A 22465-nucleotide genomic window follows, 5' to 3' on the forward strand; every position below is an offset into this window, starting at 1 on the left:
ATATATAAATATTAACCCCTTAAGGACGGAGCCAAATGTACAAGTTGTGATCAAAACAAAACGTAAACAAACCACAGAATTTGGCTCTATGTCTGTTCAACTATAATTTACCTCTTTCATACTGAGTGCACCCACACTTATTATATATCGGTTTGTTCAGGGGAAACAGGGCTTTCATTCCATATCATATATAGAACATTCATATATAGAACTCCATTTTATATGAATAAAATCTAAAAAAGTTTGAAAAATTAAGAAATTTTGATATTTTTCAATTTCTGCATGTCAATTTAACTGTTAATGTCACAATACTGTTTGTGTTTACTGCAATAAAACATACATATTTGTATTCAGAAATGTCTCATGAGTAAAACAGTAACCCCCATGTATAGGTTTTATGGTGTTTTGGAAAGTTACAGGGTCAAATATACGTCTTGTCTATTTATTTATTTTTTACATAGAGATTTCACAGATTGGTTTGCTGTGTCTAGGCTGCCTTTGAGACCGTATGGCAGCCAAGAAATGAAAATGACCCCTTAATGGCATACCATTTGAAAAAGTAGACATCCTAAGGTATTCAAAATTTGGTATGGCCAGTCTTTTGTAGTAGCCACTTGGGCACAAATGCTAGCCAAAGTTAGTGTTCCGTGTTTTTTTTGCGTTTTTCACATAAAAACTGTACTTTTACTGATAATATTAACATCAGTATATAGTTTACTGCCCTGAAACACTCCCAGTTCTGTTCAGTGATGTCTCATGAGCGCCACGGTACCCCCCATGTATAGGTTTTATGAGTTTTTTTTAAGTTACAGGGTCATATATACGGCTTATCCATTTTATTTTTTCACAATGGAATTTGTCAGATTAGTTTACTGTGTCTAGGCTGCCTTTGAGACCGTATGGCAGCCAAGAAATGAAAATTACCCCTTAATGGCATACCATTTGAAAAAGTAGACATCCCAGGGGGCGTGGCCGAACCGTCGATGAACACGGACGTGTTTCATTAGTGCTCCGCACTCATCGCGCCCTAAAGCCCACTAAAGCGACCTAAATATTCGCAAATTACCCCACAACGGGTCCCCAGACATGGAGAGGAGGCGTACAAACAAGCTGGGGAAAAAAACAGCAGAATCCGGAGCCTCCGTCCTCGACCACTTCGCCATGCAACGGCCTGGTCGAACAGGGAGCCAAGATGGCGACGGAGGATCCCCGCGCACCCCGACCCAGGCCGATACTGAGGCACCGACCGCTGATCAGGAAACTGTCCTGGCCAAACTGGCTGAAGTCAGGGCCTTCCTGGCAGGGGAAATAGCCAGGTCCACGGCTGTGCTCCAGGCAGATATCGGAGCCTTGGGGGAACGCACTGCAGCCCTGGAGGACCGCATGGATACCACCGCTCGAGCCCACAACGATGTTGTTGAACGGGTGAATCAGATGGCAGCCCGCATGGTGGATACTGACCTGGCACTGGAGGACATGGCGAATAGGTCCCGGAGGAACAACCTCCGCCTTAGGGGGCTCCCTGAGGTGCGGGACGAAAATCTGCGGGAGACACTGCTTACTCTCCTGCGGCCTCTCCTCCCTGACCTCCCTGAAGAACAGTGGCACATTGAGCGGGTGCACAGAGCCCTGCGAGCCCAGAGGGCGGATAACAACACCCCGCGGGACGTCATTGTCCGCTTCCTTTACTTCGGCACCAAAGAGGCCCTCATGAGAAGGAGCCGAGATGGGCCCATCCGGCACGAGGGGGTAGCTGTCTCCCTATACCATGATCTGGCGCCCACGACACTGCAGCGCAGGAGGGAGTGGCGGCCGATCACTGAGGCCTTGCGAGGAGCAGGCCTGAAGTATGCCTGGGGCTTCCCTTTCAAGCTGCAGGTGTTCAAGGGTGACCGGGCGCACGTTCTATCACCTGGCGGCGATCCCCAGCGTTTCCTGCGGAGCCTTGGAGTTCAGCCGCCCTCAGAGATCCCAGACGTCTCCCTGTACATCGATGACCTCCCTCAGCTGCCGAACGACTGGAGTGCCGCCGGAGCCAGGAGCCATCGCTGAAGGTCACAGGGTAGTGTATGTGCCTTCCCCACACCATACCCGGGGGACCCCTGCCCTTCTGCCCTGTCCCCGGAGGGGTACCTTTTTTTTTTTGCCTTCCCCCTTGGGGAGGGGGGTTGCCGGGGGAGGGTGTCCACACGGGTCGGGGAGGCTGTCGTCTTCCCTTTTGGGTGGGGGTACGGGTCATGGAGCTAGGGCCCATGCTGGGCGTTTTTAAAGCCCTGGCCGGGTCCAGATCAGCGGTGCCTGTCTCGCCCCCCCCCTGATGCCTCAGTTTTATTGCTTTCCCTGCGGGACTCCTCTGCAGAACCTCTTGCTACCCCCGGTTTGCCAGTTTCCCCTTATTTACTGTATGCCACTTCTGCCACGGAAGGAAGCTTTATTTTTGGGGGAGCCCGGATGCCCCCCGCTTGGTTTAGGGGGGCTCGAGGCTGGGTGTCAGTATGTGGGGGCTTTTTCCGTGGGCTTGGGACTCCGACCCGAAGTCATCGGCCTCCTGGGCATCTGGTTCCTGCCTTACCTGTCCCTAAGTGAACTTACACCAGGACGGAACTGTAATTATCACGTTTATTGCAATCAGCCTGTATTTGTAATGCTATGCCTCTTGTGTTGTTTGGATCGATGTACCCCCTCCCTCATCCCCTCATCCCCTCCCTCATCCCCTCCTCCCCCCCCTCCCTCCCTCCCCCCCCTCCCTCATCCCCTCCTCCCCCCCTCCCTCATCCCCTCCTCCCCCCCCTCCCTCCCTCCCTCCCCCCTCCCCCCTCCCTCCCCCCCCTCCCCCCTCCTCCCTCCCTCCCCCCCCTCCCCCCTCCCTCCCCCCCCTCCCCCCTCCCTCCCCCCCTCCCTCCCTCCCCCCCCCTCCCCCCCCTCCCCTCCCCCCCCTCCCTCCCTCCCCCCCCCTCCCTCCCTCCCCCCCCCTCCCCCCTCCCCCCCTCCCCTCCCCCCTCCCCTCCCCCCCTCCCCCCCTCATTTAAAAAAAAAAAAAAAAAAATAGAGTGTACAGGTAGTTGGACTTTAGTTTTTGACAAAGTTGTGACATGATTATTTATATATAAAAAAAAAAAAATGATGAAAATAATTACAATCTGTTGAAAACGCCAAGCACAGTATATATACTTAGATGTTTAACTCAGTAAATAAGCTTAAAGACAAAAAAAAAAAAAAAAAAAAAAAAAACAAACAGGGGGGGGGGGGGAGGGGGGACTATTGGCTCAATTGGGACAAATTGCCGAGACCTTAAGTCCATACGTGTCACACCACCACTGTGTACCCCTCCGCCCCTATGTTACGGGTAAAACAATCTTTTGGTTAACTTTAAAAAAAAAAAAAAAAAAATAATAAAAAAAAAAAAAAAAAAAAGATATATGTAAATACTTGAAGGGAACAGATATGATTAGTATGCGGGTATTTCTATGAGGGCATTAAGATGTCCGTTGTTTATGATTTTTGTACATGGCTTTTCATATAGTTTAGCATTATACCTAGGTTAGGGCTTCGCCTCCTTACAGGGATTGAGGGATGTCACCTGGACCCCCTGACTTACAACTTACGGCCTGACAGTTTCATTGGTACCGGCCTGAATATAGCCACATTGTATCGGTTAAGACACGGCCGGCTTTCCCCCCGGCTGCTGGGCCCAGTCCCTTATTGCATTATTAATCGTACCTACACTATATGCTCTGTACACACGTTTTTGACACATAGGTTTATCGCTGTCTTATACTCATTTTTATTGGGGTTCACATTTGCGACTCTAGATATAACCAGCGGTGGGCCCCCTATACATGTGGCTCCGCCGTGGACGCTGCGAGAAGGTGGACGGATGGGGGAGCGTAGGGGATCTCCCCTCGGGAGATACATTCAGACCCCGGACCCAGGCCCGCTCATACGGTCTGACCCGCCCTGACTTAGCTCAGACCCCAGACGGGGGCTACCGCCCCGTAGGCTCAACAGACGAGACATAGACAGATGACTGATCAGGGTACCACAGTGGCAACTTTTCAGGTCTCAAATGGTTCATTACCCGGAGGAGGCTCTACGTCTGCCCATTTAGGTCCATATAGGTCTTAGCGGGCGCGATTCGAGTGGGAGCACAGGGACCCTTGCTCCCTTATCGCGTTGATCGTGGTGAGGGATGAGGGAACACGCTACCCACAAATCACTGGCTACTGGTGAGATCAGTGCTTCTCTACATCCAATTGGGTTTGGATGCCTTGGTTCTTCTTTCCCTTTTTCTCTTTCCTTTTTCTCTTTCTTTCTTCTCTCTTCAAGAGGTGCGGAGCTGGGGGGTGGGGGGTGTGGGGGGGCCTCGGTGGGGTCGTGGGACCCGGGGGGGGGAGTGGAGACCCGTATGTCCCGGTCTACAGAAGCGGGGGGACCATGAAACAAGATGACACTTAAAATCTCTACTTTGAATGTCAAGGGTCTCAACGCCCCCAGGAAGCGTCGCCTATTGTTTAGGGAACTCAAGAGGCTGCATACTGATATAGCATTTATACAGGAAACACACCTTCCTAAGCAGGCCAAGTTTGGCCTGAGGGACCATGCCTTCAAGGGTTCTTATGAAGCCAGGTCTCTCCGTAAACGCAATGGAGTGGCCATCCTGGTCAAATCCAGTTGCCCCTTCAGGAAAACGGCCCAAGAGTCGGACCCAGAGGGGCGGTACATTATAGTCTCGGGCATACTGCACTCACATACGATCCACCTCATCAACGTGTATGCCCCTAATCAACCAGACCCCGCCTACTGGCGGAACCTCCGGGAGAGAATTGCGACATTGCCCCATGGTATGGTTTATGTCGGCGGGGACTTCAATGCCGCACCGAACCCGGCAGTAGACAGGAGCACTAGGGACGGGACCCCGAGGTCCCAGGGCCGAGGGGGCCAGGATCGGTTGCTTAACCGGTTTCTGACGGACTCTGGCCTGGTGGATGTCTGGCGCGCCCACCACCCGGGGGATAAGGAGTACACGTACTATTCGGCACCGCATGGTACGTATTCACGGATCGATCTCTTTTTCGCCAATGCAACAGGGATGCCCAGGATAGTCGACTCGAGAATCGGTAACATCTCGTGGTCCGACCATGCCGATGTGACCATTACTTTGGGCAGCCTTTGCGTGGCCTCTCCATGGAATTGGAGGTTGAACACTTCCTTGCTACAGGATCCCGTTTTGAGGGAACAGATCCGTCGAGACATCCATGAATACTTTGACATGAACGATACCCCAGACGTCTCCGCGAGCACGATCTGGGCAGCCCACAAAGCTGTCATCAGGGGCTCCCTCATAAAGCTGGCTACTAGACGTAAGAAACTGAAACATCTTCAATTGGAAACTCTACTGGAACGACTGAGGACCCTTGAACTGAAACACCAAACGGCCCCAGATACGGTGACACTCGAACGATTGGAGGGCGTCAGGAGGGACATCCGGACCTTGTTGCTAGACGATGCAGCGCGCTCCATGGTATGGTCGCGGCGGTCCTTTTACGAGAAATCCAACAAAATGGACTCGCTCCTTGCCAGGACTCTGCGACCCAGACAGGAACATTCTCATATAACAGCCATAAGACACCCAGACGGATCGACCAAAACGAGACCCGATGAGATCGCTAAGGTGTTTGAAAACTTCTATAAACAATTATACAACCATACGCCGGACCAGCAGACGAGTGAGGTAGGTGAGGAAGAGATCATACTTGAATACCTTAATAAACTTGGGATGACCAAACTTAAGGGGGAAGCCGCGGTTGCCCTTGCGGCGGATATCTCCGAGGAGGAGGTAAGTAAAGCCATTTCTAACTTAAAAAGCAATAAGGCACCGGGACCTGATGGTTTCGAGGGCTCTTATTATAAAATATTTAGGGAAGAATTAGTGCCTCCACTGACCAGGCTCTTTACCGACCTCCGGCAGGGGGGTCGGCTGGATCCAACAATGGCCCTAGCTACAATGGTACTGATACCCAAACCCGATAAGGACCCGCTCGCACCTGAAAACTACCGGCCTATCTCGCTGATCAACCATGATCTTAAGATCTTGGCGAAAATACAAGCAGATAGACTAAACCCGTTACTGACCTCTCTGGTGCATGCCGATCAGGTTGGCTTTATTCAGGATAGACAGCTGTTTGAGAACACTCGGAGGAATATAGGCTTGATCTGGCAACAAGTGACATCGAAAGTACCGACGCTGGTGGTAGCTATCGACGCAGAAAAGGCTTTCGACAGGGTGCGGTGGCAATTTCTATTTACGGTACTGAAACACCTGGGGTTCCCGGATGAATTCATAACAACCACAAAGGCCATGTACCACAACGTTCAGGCACAAGTGCGGATCACGGGAGCCCCTATGACGCCGTTTCGGCTGTTTAACGGTACTAGACAGGGCTGCCCACTCTCCCCCCTCTTATTTGTACTGGCCCTGGAACCTTTGCTCCAAGCCATAAGGCATCACCCAAACATACGTGGAGCACGGGTGGGGCATAGTGAGTTCACCGTATCGGCATACGCCGATGATATCCTCCTTACCGTTACTAACCCCCTGGACTCCATGGCCGCTCTACAAGGAGTTATAAGAGAGTATGGCGCGATGTCGGGTTATAAGGCCAACATGAGCAAGACCAGCGCAATGCCGATCCATTTGTCCGATGCCACCGTTCACCGCGTTCAAGAGACCTATGGCCTCAAAATAGAAAGAGATGCCCTGAAATACTTGGGTATACAACTTACGGCCGACCCTCTGCGCCTATACTCTGCTAATTATGACCCCGTGATTCGCACTCTGACCGGAGACCTGGAGAAGTGGACGGACAAGCCCATCTCCTGGATCGGACGGATTAACTCGGTTAAAATGAACGTCCTCCCGCGCATCCTGTTCTTATTCCAAGCCTTGCCGATCCGAGTTACGAAAACCCAACTGATACCGTTACAAAGATCAATCAGCGCATTTATATGGCAGAATAGGAGACATAGGATATCGTGCCAAGTCCTCTACAGACGTAGGGATAGAGGGGGCCTGGGCCTACCAAACGTCTACTTCTACTACCTGGCAGCCCAGTTGACTCAGGTTGCGATGTGGCACTCGCCGACAGGGGAGAGGAGATGGGTGGAGATGGAGTCCAGGATGATGGTGAGCGACGTCCCCCACTTTACTATGTGGGTCCCGAAAGAATACAGGCCTCTGACACGGGCATTCTGCCCGTCCATCCAGAACTCGCTCCGCATTTGGGACGAGACTAATTGCAAATACGGTCTGTCCTCTTCCCCCTCCCCCTTGACCCCGATCCTCCGTAACAGGGAATTTCCACCGGGAATGGCTCCTGGAGATTTTAGGAATCTGGAGGGACTAGGGTTAAGGCGGATTCACCAACTTTACCGCCACGGACAGATAATCCTGTTTGACGACCTTAGACGGGACTCCCACTTAACACCATCAGACTTCTTTCGCTACCTTCAGATTCGAGACTTCGCCAAAAAACCCCATATAAAGGGAGCTGCGCAAACAGGGATGACATTCTATGAAAAGCTGTGCCGAGAAGGATCCGTCCCTAAGGGTATGATCACACTCTTGTACGCCCACCTTAGCTCGGAGAACAAAGAATGGGGACGTCTGACCTACGCCGACCAGTGGGAGGCAGATCTGGGAGAGGTTCTGGAGGGGGTGGAATGGCAGGACATATGGGAGGCTAATAAGAACTCCTCCGTCTGCGTCACTCTCCAAGAACAATCATGGAAGACTATGTTCCGTTGGTATACCACCCCTGTCAAACTATATAAGATGCACAAACTGGATACCGATGATTGCTGGAGGGGATGTGGTAACCAAGGTACATACCTCCACATGTGGTGGGATTGTCCAAAACTACATAGCTTCTGGAAGGCAGTAGAGGACTTACTGACTCAGACCTTCCACAAACCCCTACTACTGGATCCATGGGTGTACTTACTGAATAGACCCATTGACGGGTGGACCAAACGGGAGCAGACATTGGTACATAAACTAACCCTCGGGGCTAGACGTACTATCGCGACAGCATGGCTCTCCCCGGAAGGTCCAGAGATCTCAGGCGTGATCTCACGGATCCGAGACTGCCGACTGATGGACGACCTGACGGCACGGGTGAAGGGTACGACAGAGAAGTTCATAAAACTCTGGGAGCCCTGGGATAATAGCGTAGCAGGATCTGCGTAAACGGATTATGATCACCAGGAGGATGGGGCATGGGGGCTCTCGGGCTCTCCCACTGCCGGTCGCGTGGCGCCCCTGGTTGGTTGCCCCGCACTCGCTGCGTCCCGGTTCCAGCACCTCACCTCTTTTTCTCTTCTCTTCTTCTGATCTCTTACTTCTCTCTCTCCTATAACCACCCCGGATTTCTCATCATCGGGTTTCGGGGGTAGGCTTTCTCTTTTTATTGAAGGTCTCATCCTTCTTGGTTCCTCACTTTGCCTGTATACCCAACATCTCCTCAGATACGATCGGTGCGATAGGGGAATGCGGAGATACCATATTCTCTGGATGCCTTTTTCCTGCCAGACACCTGGTGGGATAATGGGTAATTCCCCGAGTCATATACACTTCCTCCAACTAGAGGCAGCTGACTGTGACGACCTGTACGGGGAAGCTCGGGATGGTTTGGCTATGGCTATTAGGTGACCTCTTGTATCACTAATGTGGTTTCACGCTAACCGGACACGTTACATTACATTCCTGGCCCTTTATCCGAATAGATGATGGAAGACAAAAAGTACGGCATAAATCCAAATCCCCGATGGGGATCCGGCGCCACGGAAACTAGGGATAAGCGTGTCTGGGGGACAGCTGTCGTTAAGACTGTTTTCCACAGACCGATCTCTTCCACTGAGGCTTATAAGCAGGACACACAATAGTACCGTTCTTGTTATGACACCCTCGGGCAAAAGTGAGGAATTTTGATACTTATGCTATATACACAATTAAAAACCCCCGATGGGGGGCAGGTTGAATAGAATTATCAAGGTGGCTTGTGCTACATGCTGTTGTTGCATTGTCGCATTTACGAAACTGTTTGTGTATATTTTGGCTTCTGCGCAAGCCTCCAAGCTGTATGAATCTTGCCTTACCCATCGTGTGCAAAAATAAAGAATTTAAAAAAAAAAAGAAAAAGTAGACATCCCAAGGTATTCAAAATGGGGTATGGCCAGTCTTTTGTAGTAGCCACTTGGGCACAAATGCTAGCCAAAGTTAGTGTTCCGTTTTTTTTTTTTTGCGTTTTTCACATAAAAACTGTACTTTTACTGATAATATTAACATCAGTATATGGTTTACTGCCCTGAAACACTCCCAGTTCTATTCAGTGATGGCTCACGAGCGCCACGGTACCCCCCATGTATAGGTTTTATGGGGTTTTCAAAAGTTACAGGGTCATATATACGGCTTATCCATTTATGCTTTTTCACAATGGAATTTGTCAGATTAGTTTGCTGTGTCTAGGCTGCCTTTGAGACCGTATGGCAGCCAAGAAATGAAAATTACCCCTTAATGGCATACCATTTGAAAAAGTAGACATCCCAAGGTATTCAAAATGGGGTATGGTCAATCTTTTGTAGTAGCCACTTGGGCACAAATGCTAGCCAAAGTTAGTGTTCCGTGTTTTTTTTTTTGCGTTTTTCACATATAAACTGTACTTCTACTAAGAATATTATTGTCAGTATATAGTTTACTGCCCTGAAATACTCCTAGTTCTGTTCAGTGATGTCTCACGAGCGCTATGGTACCCCCCATGTATAGGTTTTATGGGGTTTTGGAAAGTTACAGGGTCAAATATACGCTTGTCCATTTTTGGTTTTACACATTGAAAATTAGCGATTTTCTGGGCCTATCTTTCCTTTGAGAGAGCATGGCAGCCTGGGTAATAACATTTCCACTATTATGGCATACCATTTTCAAAAGTAGGCAACCCAGAGTATTTCAAATGGTGCATTTTAAGATGTTTGATCTAACCACTTTATCAGAAATGAAGGCCCCACATAGCGGTAATAGTTTTATTTGTGCTTTTTTCCACTCATGAACTCACTTTTCACAGGACATTTCTTATTCCTGGTATGAGTTATTGCAACAAAGCCTCACAATTTTTTTTACCATTGTCTCCTGAATATAACAGTACCCCCATGTACCGGATTTTCTGTTTTTTGGGGGAAGTCACAGGGACACATATATTAGATGTCCATTTCAAAGTTGGAAATTTGACAAGGTGATTTCCTGGGCCTATTTCGCCTTTGAGAGAGCATGGCAGCCTGGGTAATAACATTTCCACTAATATGGCATACCATTTTCAAAAGTAGGCAACCCAGAGTATTTCAAATGGTGCATTTTAAGATGTTTGATCTAACCACTTTATCAGAAATGAAGGCCCCACATAGCGGTAATAGTTTTATTTGTGCTTTTTTCCACACATGAACTCACTTTTCACAGGACATTTCTTATTCCTGGTATGAGTTATTGCAACAAAGCCTCACAATTTTTTTTTTAACATTGTCTCCTGAATATAACAGTACCCCCATGTACCGGATTTTCTGTTTTTTGGGGGAAGTCACAGGGACAAATATATTAGATGTCCATTCAGGGCCGGACTGGGCATACAAAGCAGCCCTGGAAAAAAAATATATGCCAGCCCCATAAGTCAATGCGCCATATATTGTCGCATGTAATATGTAAGGTTATGTCTTGCCACCCCAGATGATTGAGTAAATATATATATTGCTTTTTCTAATATAAAATATTGGTCCTTTCATAGTAAAACGTTTAATTATACAGTAAGCATACTCACATGCAGACACAGACAATGTCACTGGCACACACACGTTCATTGATACACAGCCTCATAGACAAACAATCTCACTGATATACATAAGCTCATTGACATAAAAACACAAGCTCACTCAGTAGCAGACACACACACACATGCAAGCAAGCAAGCTCACTAGCAGGCGCGCGCACACACACACACACACACACACAGCTTAATGTAGTGGTTCTGGTGTCTATAGCCTGTTCCTGCAGGCTTTTCAATGTAAACACTGACTTTTCAGAGAAAAGGCAGTGTTTACATTGCTTCCAAGTGACACCTCTAGTGACAGCCACTCAGATGGTCACTAGAGGTGCTTCCTGTGTCAGTGCTGCACAGTGTGCAGCACCTACATTCAGGTCCTCCACGCTTTGGAGACGCTGAAGGTTCCCCATAGAGATGCAGTGTGTGTGTGTTTGTGTAAGAAGGACTGTGTGAGCAGGGTGTGTGTGTGAAAGTTGCAGTGTGTACGTGAGGACGGCAGTGTGTGTTAGGGGGGCAGTGTGTGTGTGCGTTGCAGTGTGAGTGGGGGGCAATGTGTGTATGGGGGGGAAGTTTGTGTGTATGGGGGGAAGTTTGTGTGAATGAGACAGTGTATGTGTGGGGGGTCAATGTGTGTGTAGGGTGTGTGTGTGTGTGTATTGGGGGCAGTGTATGTGGGCAATGTGTGTGTATGTGGGCAGTGTATGTGTGTGGGATCAGTAGTGTATGTGTATGGTGGGCAATGTGTGTATGGGGGCAGTGTATGTATGTGGGGCAATATGTGTGTATGGGGGCAGTCTATGTAGTTGGGGGACAATGTGTGTGTGGGGGGGCAGTGTATGTGTGTGTTTGTAGGGTATGTGTGTGATAAGGATGTGGGGCTTTTTTAATGTTTTTTATTTATTTAATAAAATGTTTTTTTTTTCTTAAATATACATAATGTCCCCCCTCCCTTCTTACCTTTGTTTAGGGAGGAGGGGGGACATTTCTCGATCCCTGGTGGTCCGGTGGGGAATCCCTGGTGGTCCATGTGGTGAGAGTGAACTCTAGCCCCGGTCTCCAGGGCTAGAGTTCACTCTCGCGAGATCTGGAGCGTTGCCATGGCAACGCTCCGTGCTCGCGAGAGAAGGACCTGGAGGAGCTGCAGACTGAGCTCCCCCGGGTCCTCTCTCTCTCCCTCCCCTGCCGGCGGCCAGCAAACAGTGCCTGCGGACCGGAGAGGGAGATCTCTGATCTCCCCTCCGGTCCATGAAGGCACATTGCAGGGCTGGCGCTTGGACAGGCCAGCCCTGCATTAGCCGGCAAGGGAGAGGGAGAACCTTGCAATTGCCCCGTTGTTCCCCCCTGGGTCCGCCAGTGCAGGGATGGCGGCCGCTGGAGGAGCAAGGATGCTGTGTCTGCTCACGCGCTACTGAATGAGACCGGGGCCAGAATATGACGTCATATTCCGGCCCCGGTCTCATTCAGTAGCGTGCTGGAGAGCAGACACAGCACAGCTTCCCCTGCGGCCGCCAGAAAAGTTCCGCCAGCGGCCGCCATCCCTGCTCCTCCAGCGGCCGCCAGCATACCCACATGTCTGCGCGGCCCCAGGTGCCGACGGCCCACCGGGAAATTTCCCGGTATCCCGGTGGGCCAGTCCGGCCCTGTGTCCATTTCAAAGTTGGAAATTTGACAAGGTGATTTTCTGGGCCTATTTCGCCTTTGAGAGAGCATGGCAGCCTGGGTAATAACATTTCCACTATTATGGCATACCATTTTCAAAAGTAGGCAACCCAGAGTACAACAAATAGCAGACCTTCAGATGTTTGGTCTAGCAATTTTAACAGAAATGATGGGCCCATGTAGCAATTTCTACTTTTATTTTTGTCTTTTTAATCACATAAATTGCATTTTTACTAGAAATGTCATAATCCTGGTATTAGTTAGTGCACTTAAACCTCAGTATTTTGATTTAACACTGTCTTCTGAATATAACGATACCTACATGTACAATGTTTCCAGGTTTTTAGTATATCACAGGAATAGTACAGTACCCCCACATACACTTTGATCTGAAGGCAGAGAGAGGCAGATAGATCTTTGACTCAGATACTGTAGCATTAAACCTGTGATTAGTTTTTTGCTTTTTTTTTTTTGAGAAGGCACATTTCAAGTACTACAAATGTAGTATTTTGAGTTGTTTGGTGTAGCCACTTTAGAATGGCTAGCATAAACAGGGACAGGCCAAGGTCAGGGGAATCCAGAAATCAGAGTAGTCGGTAAAACAAGCCAATGGGTCGGTACAGGCAGCTAACGAAGCATAGTCAGGACAAGCCGAGTGTCACGACAGTGACCCCTTCACGCAGAGTGCAACCTAACTATAGAACGTATACCGGACCTTAGAATGGCCGGGCTCACGTTAGAGTAGTCAAATGGGATAGCCAGAGGTCAAGGGATAACAGAAGACGGAATAACGATTAACAAGCCAAAGTACAGGGAACCAGAGAATAGAATAGTCAAATAGAGTAGCCAGAAGTCAAATACCAGGAGAGAATACCAATAAACATAAAGAGCACTATGGGAACTAGCAAGAACCACACTAGGGCGTCTTACTGCTGTCAAGACAGCCCTTTTATAGTGTGGTGTGTTTTGCTTTAAAAACACGCCCCCAAAAGGTCCGGGTGCGTGGTTGCGTCATGATTCTGTCGGCTTCCAGCCGACGGCAGTGGCGCGCATGCGCCGAAGTTAGAAATTCCGCTCTGAGTGAGCGGCCGGCGTCAGAGGTGCCGTGCCGCTCAGTGAAGGAGGATGCTGTACTGCGTGGGTCCGAGGATGACAGGTAAGGTATCGTGACAGTACCCCCCCACAAGGACCGCCCCCAGGGCGGTTAGAACGCCTCCTTTCAAATAAACGAATCAGGCGGGGGGCGTGCACATCAGAAGCGTCCACCCACCAACGATCCTCAGGTCCATAACCCTTCCAGTCTAAAAGGTATTGAAGTTTACCCCTAGAAAAACGAGAATCCAAAATAGACCTCACCTCATATTCGTTTTGTCCCTCCACAACTTCAGGAAGAGGAGGAGGGGTATTACGAGTAAACCGATTACAAATTAATGGTTTGAGAAGTGAGACATGGAACGAATTCGGTATTTTCATATTAGAGGGCAAACGAAGACTGTAACAAACAGGGTTGATACGCTTGAGAACCTGAAATGGACCAATGAATCTGGGAGCGAATTTCATAGATGGGACCTTAAGTCTAATGTTACGGGTACTTAACCACACTTTATCCCCGATCATGAACGTGGGAGCAGGTTTCCGATGCCTATCCGCATTGGCTTTGTACACACTAGCCCTTTGAGTCAATATTTGTTTAACCCCTAACCAAGTCTCCCTCATGTTCCTAACGGTGTCATCTACACTTGGCACTCCGGTAGAATGAATGGAACTCGGTAAAGTTGTAGGATTAAACCCATAATTAATAAAAAACGGGCTGTGTAAAGTGGATTCATGGATATGATGATTGTGAGCAAATTCTGCCCATGGTAACAGGTCCGCCCAGTCATCTTGATGAACCGAAGTGAAACAACGGATGTATTGTTCCAGGCATTGGTTCATCCTTTCGGTAACCCCATTAGATTGGGGATGATAAGAAGAGGAAAGGTTAAGGTTGATACCTAACTGTCCACAAAATGATTTCCAGAAACGAGAAATAAATTGAGGCCCTCTATCAGAGACAATATCTTGGGGTACCCCATGTAAACGGACCACTTCTTTTATAAATATATACGCCAGTTCAGATGATGTAGGTAATTTATAAAGAGGAACCAAATGAGACATCTTGGAGAATCTGTCAATTATCGTTAATACGACAGTGTAGTTCTTAGAAGGGGGTAGGTCTACTACGAAATCCATAGCAATACTTGACCATGGAGTCTCTGGAACAGGTAAGGGCATAAGGAGTCCTATAGGACGACCCTTAGGTGATTTTGTAGTGGAACAAATATTACAAGCAAGGACAAACTCACGCACATCCTTTTTGTAGGAAGGCCACCAGAATCGTTCCGCCAGCAATGATGTGGTTTTATGTATCCCTTGATGTCCTGCCATTTTGGAGTCATGCATGAGGGATAATACTTTATTCCGATAGGTTAATGGCACATATAGTTTTCCTTGAGGAACAGTCAAGGTAGTACGATCTTGGAATGTAGAGATCTCCTCTATTAATCCCGATGAGACTTTAGCAAAGACAGTTGCTACAATACGATTATGAGGGATTAAAGAGGACATAACTTCATTGGAGGAAGTAACAGGTTCATATTGGCGGGATAGAGCATCCGCCTTAGTATTTTTTGACCCTGGCCTGTATGTAACAACATAATTGAAACGATTGAGGTATAAAGACCAACGTACTTGTCTGTCAGACATTTTCTTGGCTTCACTGAAGTAAGAGAGGTTTTTATGATCTGTAAAAATGGTAACAGGGATGGGTGACCCTTCAAGCAAGTATCGCCATTCTTTAAGGGCAGAAATAATTGCCAACAACTCTCTCTCCCCTATATCGTATCTCTTCTCAGTTTCCGTTAATTTTTTTGAAAAAAACCCACAAGGATGCAATGGTTGATCATCCGAAGGTCTTTGAGATAGTATTGCTCCTATCCCTGACTCGGATGCATCTACTTCCAGTATGAAAGGACGAGAAGGATCAGGGTGTCTTAATACTGGTGCTGAGGAAAAGGCTTCTTTCAATAAATCAAAAGCTCTTTTAGCTTCAGTACACCATTCCCTGTGATTTCTTCCCTTCTTAGTCATAGCAGTAATAGGGGCTGTTATTGAAGAGAATCCTTTTATGAATTTTCTATAGTAATTGGCAAACCCCAGGAAGCGTTGGATTGCTTTGAGTCCAACTGGTAAGGGCCATTGCTGAATGGCTTCTAACTTTTTCGGCTCCATTTGGAAACCCGTACTAGAAATGATATATCCCAGGAAATGCACTTCTTCCTTGTGGAACAAACATTTCTCCAATTTACAATAGAGACCATTCTCTAATAACCTTGAAAGAACCAATCTGACATGTTCATAGTGTTCGTTTATGTTTTTAGAATAAATCAGGATATCATCCAAATATACGATTACAAACATTTGTAAAAAGTCTCGCAACACATCATTGATGAAGTCCTGAAAGACTGCTGGGGCGTTGCATAAGCCGAAGGGCATAACTCGATACTCATAATGACCATAACGAGTATTAAAAGCAGTCTTCCATTCATGCCCTTCTTTTATTCTGATTAAATTATATGCTCCCCGCAAATCTAGTTTAGAAAAGACAGTAGCTCCTTTTAACCTGTCAAATAGTTCAGTCACTAAGGGAATAGGATAAGCATTACGGATAGTAATCTTATTCAACCCTCTGTAATCAATACAGGGTCTTAAATCCCCTTCTTTCTTAGATACAAAGAAAAACCCCGCACCCGCGGGCGATGAGGATTTAGTGATAAACCCTTTCTTTAAATTCTCGGCAATGTACTCCTCTAATACTTTATTCTCGGCCATCGACAGGGGATAAACCGTGCCTCTTGGAGGCATAGTACCAGGCAACAATTCAATAGGACAATCATAGGGACGATGGGGAGGTAACTTTTCTGCCTCTTTAGGTTCAAAGACATCTTTAAGGTCAATATATTGGTTGGGTATTTGGGTAGTCAATGGTTCCATAGTAGGTATATTGATTAAGCCTACTGGTTTAATCGGAGTAATGCATTTACTGTGACAAGAATCTCCCCACTTAATGATCTCCTTCTTTTCCCAGTCAATCGACGGATTATGCTGGACTAACCAAGGAAACCCAAGTATTACAGGAAAAATAGGAGATGTTATCTGTTGCAGAATGATAACCTCCCTATGAAGAAGACCTGTAGATAATACTAGAGGAATGGTCTCCTGGGTAATAAGAGGTATCGATAATGGTCTACCATCTATGGCCTCAACGGCCAAGGGTGCCGATCTTTTTTGGAATGGAAGGGTATTTTTCTGCCCGAATGAGAGATCTACAAAATTCTCAGCAGCCCCAGAATCAATTAAAGCAAGGGTGGATATTTTCTTTCCCTCCCATTCTAAAGTAATAGGTAGAAGAAGCCGGAGATCTTTTTTATCATTGAAGGAGGACATACACATAACACCCAAGGCCTGTCCCCCTTGTGAACTTAGGTGCGAGAGTTTTCCGGCCGGTTAGGACAATTCACTCGTGTATGTCCCTTCCTGCCACAATACAAACATAAACCTTCCCTCCTACGGTATTGTCTCTCTGTCTCAGACAATCTTGTAGCCCCTAATTGCATGGGTTCTGGAGGGGTTTCGGACGAGGGATAGGTTAGAGCAAGACGTTCCGGTACTCTCCTAGGTCTCTCTCTGGTGTTCTGCCTGTACCTAAGACGTTCATCAATATGAGCTAAATATGTTATTAGCTCCTCTAGAGTATCTGGTAAATCTCTTGTGGCCACTTCATCTAGGATTCTATCAGATACTCCATTCAGGAACACATCTACGAATGCTTGTTCGTTCCATCTGACTTCTGCAGCTAAAGTACGGAATTCCAAGGCATAATCTACTAGAGAACGGGTATTTTGTCTTAAACGCAATAAGGATTTGGCAGCGTTAGTCTTTCTGCCTGGGGTATCAAAAGTTCTCCTGAAAGCTGCAACAAAGTTAGTGTAATTAAAGACTATGGGGTTGTCATTCTCCCACAAGGGATTAGCCCAGGTTAAAGCCTTATCTACTAACAGGGTTATAATATACCCAATCTTAGCTCTATCGGTAGGGTAAGCTCTAGGATGGAGTTCAAAATATATGCTTATCTGATTTAGGAACCCCCTGCATCCGTTAGGATCACCCCCATACCTGAGAGGTGCTGTAGCCTGATTGGAAGTACCTGTAGGTAGCACTTCCATGGGATGTTCTTGGGGTCTCAGACTAGGAGTCTGCTCCTCCGGCTGGAGATAAGCAGTGCGGTTAATTAAGGTCTGTACGGCGAGGGCGATCTGGTCCATACGATGGTCCAGCTCCTCAAACCTATTGTCCGCACCAAGCCCAAGAGGGTTAACACCTGCAGGGTCCATGGCCCTAGTGTAATGTCACGACAGTGACCCCTTCACGCAGAGTGCAACCTAACTATAGAACGTATACCGGACCTTAGAATGGCCGGGCTCACGTTAGAGTAGTCAAATGGGATAGCCAGAGGTCAAGGGATAACAGAAGACGGAATAACGATTAACAAGCCAAAGTACAGGGAACCAGAGAATAGAATAGTCAAATAGAGTAGCCAGAAGTCAAATACCAGGAGAGAATACCAATAAACATAAAGAGCACTATGGGAACTAGCAAGAACCACACTAGGGCGTCTTACTGCTGTCAAGACAGCCCTTTTATAGTGTGGTGTGTTTTGCTTTAAAACCACGCCCCCAAAAGGTCCGGGTGCGTGGTTGCGTCATGATTCTGTCGGCTTCCAGCCGACGGCAGTGGCGCGCATGCGCCGAAGTTAGAAATTCCGCTCTGAGTGAGCGGCCGGCGTCAGAGGTGCCGTGCCGCTCAGTGAAGGAGGATGCTGTACTGCGTGGGTCCGAGGATGACAGGTAAGGTATCGTGACACCGAGGGAATCCAGGGAAATCAAGCAAACAAACTGCCAAAGTACCATACAGAGTGATTTAGTAGTTCAGCTCTGTATGGTAGACTTTGAAACAGTCTGTTATGCAGAGGGCGGGTAGGGATGGACAGGAGGGGCAATAATAACTGGAGTCCTTTTGGACTCCTCTTTTCCAGCAAACACGGCATCTTCGTTGGGGTGACTTTTTACAGGATGTCGGGGGGATTCGGGAAGGGAAATGTTTGCTGGAAAGTCATTGGACATTTTCTGATTCCAAAGGAGGGTTAGGATTTGGGGTCCTGGCAAATATAATTTGGGACAAAATTTGGACCATAAACTCTAGAAAGGGGCATGGTCTATGTGACGAGAGCAATCTCGCCACATTGCATTGGAGAAGCCTGGCTGCCCGCCTGCTGCCTTTGGACTATGGCCCTGGGAGATTGGGCCCTTTAAAAACAGTATTCGGCCATACCAGAGTGTATGTCACTCATTCTGGCCCTTTAAATACAGTGTGGTCATTTGGTACTTGCCCTGTGTGAGCTGTGGTAACCCAGATAGCTATGCCATGGAGCCTATTCGTGTGATTAAAGACTTTGGCTGGGTGTGCCAGCACCTCAGACCACTGCTTGACCCTCAACACGGAGCCTTGTCTCGTTCTTGGGGGGATTCACTGTATGCTGTTGGAGATCGATTGCTAGGAGTGTAAGCTGATGTCTGCTTTTCCTGTTCGTCTGCTAGCAGCTATTTGTGAGGTTCCAGTTTGAAGTGCTATTTTGTATCCAGTTCTGGAGTTTGGTGTTCTGCAGTAGCTGTGCCTGTCTCTCAGAAAGTGGCACATCGCCTAAACGGATTTTATTCCCTTTTATGCTGAAACGGTCCGTTACAATTGGTGGCAAGCGGCGGGATCGTTCCTACAGCCAGAAGGACAGCTACAGGAAACACCATTTCTTTGGATTTACAAGTGGGGGCAACGCATGTCCCAGTACAGCGACTCTAAAAGCAACAGAATGGAACCAGCAGTGTTATACGAGGTGGAGGACCTGGATCGCCGGGATGCATTAAGGAAAAGCATCTGGTACCAGGCCCTGGATGTACAATACCAGAGTCTCCCCAGTGAAGAGCAGCGGTTGCAGAAGCAAGTGGCCCTGCGGATGCCCTTCCTGGGAGAGCAGCCCCTGGAGGAATGGGTGAAGGAATTGGAGCTCCTAGTATGGCAGGAGATTTGGCTGGAAGATGCCTACCAGGCACTCTGGTGGTATATGGCACAGTATATACCCTGGACAGCCGAGCATGACAAGCCAGAGGGAGAGGAGTTTGATGGTCCTGGCTTGTTATGGGAGTCCTTTGCAGAGACGGACTTCGGGAGCCCTGCGCAGACCAGATTTCAGAATATTTTCTACACAAGGGAGGCTAGGCATGATTGGGATGACCCCCATGAGGTAGGGCAAGACCTGCTTCACCTAGCAACCATGGAGTGGGAACTGGAGCAGGACTACCAAGATCTCTTCCACTCCATTGGGAAGGCTCAGCAGGACAGTAAAGTGACAGACCCAGATCCAGACCCATTCCGCTGGGAAGATATTGTGGAGATTTACTGGGAAGAACCCCAGGTGGTCGGTAGAGATGGGACCGAGGTCTCTCCACCGGTCCTGCAGGGAATTGGGAGCCCAGTCTCCATTCCCCAGCGGCAGGATGAGTTACAGGGGGCAGAGTTAGTTGGTCCTACCCCCCAACAGCAGAGTGATATGCCGGGAAGGCAGTGTGAAGTGCAGGGAGAGGAGAGCAGCGTCCTCCCTCCCCAGCGGCAGGCTGAGTTACAGGGGGCAGAGGTAGTTGGTCCTACCCCCCAGCAGCAGCGTGATTTTTTTGGGAATAGAGAGCCCAGTCTCCTTTCCCCAGTGGCAGCGTATCCAGCAGGGAATAGAGAGCCCAGTCTCCTTTTCCCAGCAGCAGGACACTGTATTGGGAGAAGAGACAGTCAGTCTCCCTCCACAGAGGATGGAAGTATGTATGGGAGAGGAGCTTGCTACCACCTCTCCCCAGCGGCAGATCATTGATGAGCAGGGAATAGAGAGCCCAGTCTCCTTTCCCCAGCAGCAGGACACTGTATTGGGAGGAGAGACAGTCGGTCTCCCTCCACAAAGGCGGAAAGTATGTATGGGAGAGGAGCTTGCTACCACCTCTCCCCAGCGGCGGATCATTGATGTGCAGGGAATAGAGAGCCCAGTCTCCTTTCCCCAGCGGCAGAGTGTCCAGCAGGGAATAGAGAGCCCAGTCTCCTTTCCCCAGCAGCAGGACACTGTATTGGGAGGAGAGACAGTCGGTCTCCCTCCACAAAGGCGGAAAGTATGTATGGGAGAGGAGCTTGCTACCACCTCTCCCCAGCGGCGGATCCGTAATGTGCAGGGAATAGAGAGCCCAGTCTCCTTTCCCCAGCGGCAGAGTGTTCTATTGGGAGAGGAGCCTGTTACCCCCTCTCCCCAGCGGCAGCTTAAGGTACCAGGGGGAGACTGTAAGCCCCCCACCGGTGCAGATGGGACCGTGGTCTCTGCACTTACCACACAGTGGGTAGGGATGGTCGGTCCTGCCCCCCCCCACGACAGGGCTGTTTAGCCAAAGGGGAGACAGTCGGTCTCCAGCAGCAGAGCTGTGTAACTAAAGGGGAGACAGTCGGTCTCCAGCAGCAGAGCAGTGCAGCTAAAGGGGAGACAGTCGGTCTCCAGCAACCAGGCTTCAACCAGACTACTCCCGTGGTAGTGCTGGCATCAGGGCAGAGTACCGCTGGTCTCTGCCCACTCAGCAACCCACCAAGGCAGCCTACCAGTCCCCCACACAGCCATGGTGAGGTACCTGGACATGGACAAATTTCTCCTCTACCCAGGTGTAGTAACCAGTTATTGTGGGTGGGCTGTACTGCTGTTTCTGTTTTGTGGGTGGGCTGCTGGACTAACAAGGGCACTGACCGGCAGGAGGTCAGATACCCTGTTAGTCTGTTTGGAAAAGGGGAGAGATGTGACAAGAGCAATCTCGCCACATTGCATTGGAGACAGAGGCGGCTCTAGACTTTATGAGGCCTTAGGCGAAACTCAAACATGAGGCTCCACTAACAAAAAAGTGTCAGTGTATGTGCCTGAGAGTGTCTGACAGAGTATCCTTGTGTGTGAATGTATGTTTTTGTCTGAGACCCTATGTGTATGGGGTAGCTGCTTGAAGTGTGTTGTGTGTATGGGGGGGTGATGGTGAGAAGGAGAGGCGGGTGAGGGTGACAGGGAGGTGATGGTGTGGGGGGTGATGTGAGAGGGGTGATGGTAATGTTAGAAGGGGGGTAATGTGAGAAGGAGGGGGAGTTGATGGTGAGGGGGGTAGATGGTGAGGGGGGGTAGATGGTGAGGGGGGGTAGATGGTGAGGGGGGGTAGATGGTGAGGGGGGGTAGATGGTGAGGGGGGGTAGATGGTGAGGGGGGGTAGATGGTGAGGGGGGGTAGATGGTGAGGGGGGGTAGATGGTGAGGGGGGGTAGATGGTGAGGGGGGGTAGATGGTGAGGGGGGTAGATGCTGAGGGGGGTAGATGCTGAGGGGGGTAGATGCTGAGGGTGGTGGGGGTGGTGAGGCTGAGGGTGGTGGGGGATGGTGAGGCTGAGGGTGGTGGGGGATGGTGAGGCAGAGGGTGGTGGGGTTGTGAGGATGAGGGTGGTGAGGCTGAGGGTGGTGGGGTGGTGAGGCTGAGGGTGGTGGGGGTGATGCTGGGGGTGGTGGTGAGGCTGAGGGTGGTGGGGTGATGCTGGGGGTGGTGCTGAGGGTGGTGGGGGTGATGCTGGGGGTGGTGCTGAGAGTGGTGGGGGTGATGCTGAGGGTGGTGGGGTGGTGAGGCTGAGGGGGGTGGTGAGGCTGAGGGGGGTGGTGAGGCTGAGGGGGGTGGTGAGGCTGAGGGGGTGGGGGTGATGTTGAGGGTGGGGGGGCGGTGAGGCAGAGGGTGGTGGTGAGGCA

This window comes from Pelobates fuscus, chromosome 9, assembly GCF_036172605.1.
Source record: "Pelobates fuscus isolate aPelFus1 chromosome 9, aPelFus1.pri, whole genome shotgun sequence".
Lineage (NCBI taxonomy): Eukaryota > Metazoa > Chordata > Amphibia > Anura > Pelobatidae > Pelobates > Pelobates fuscus.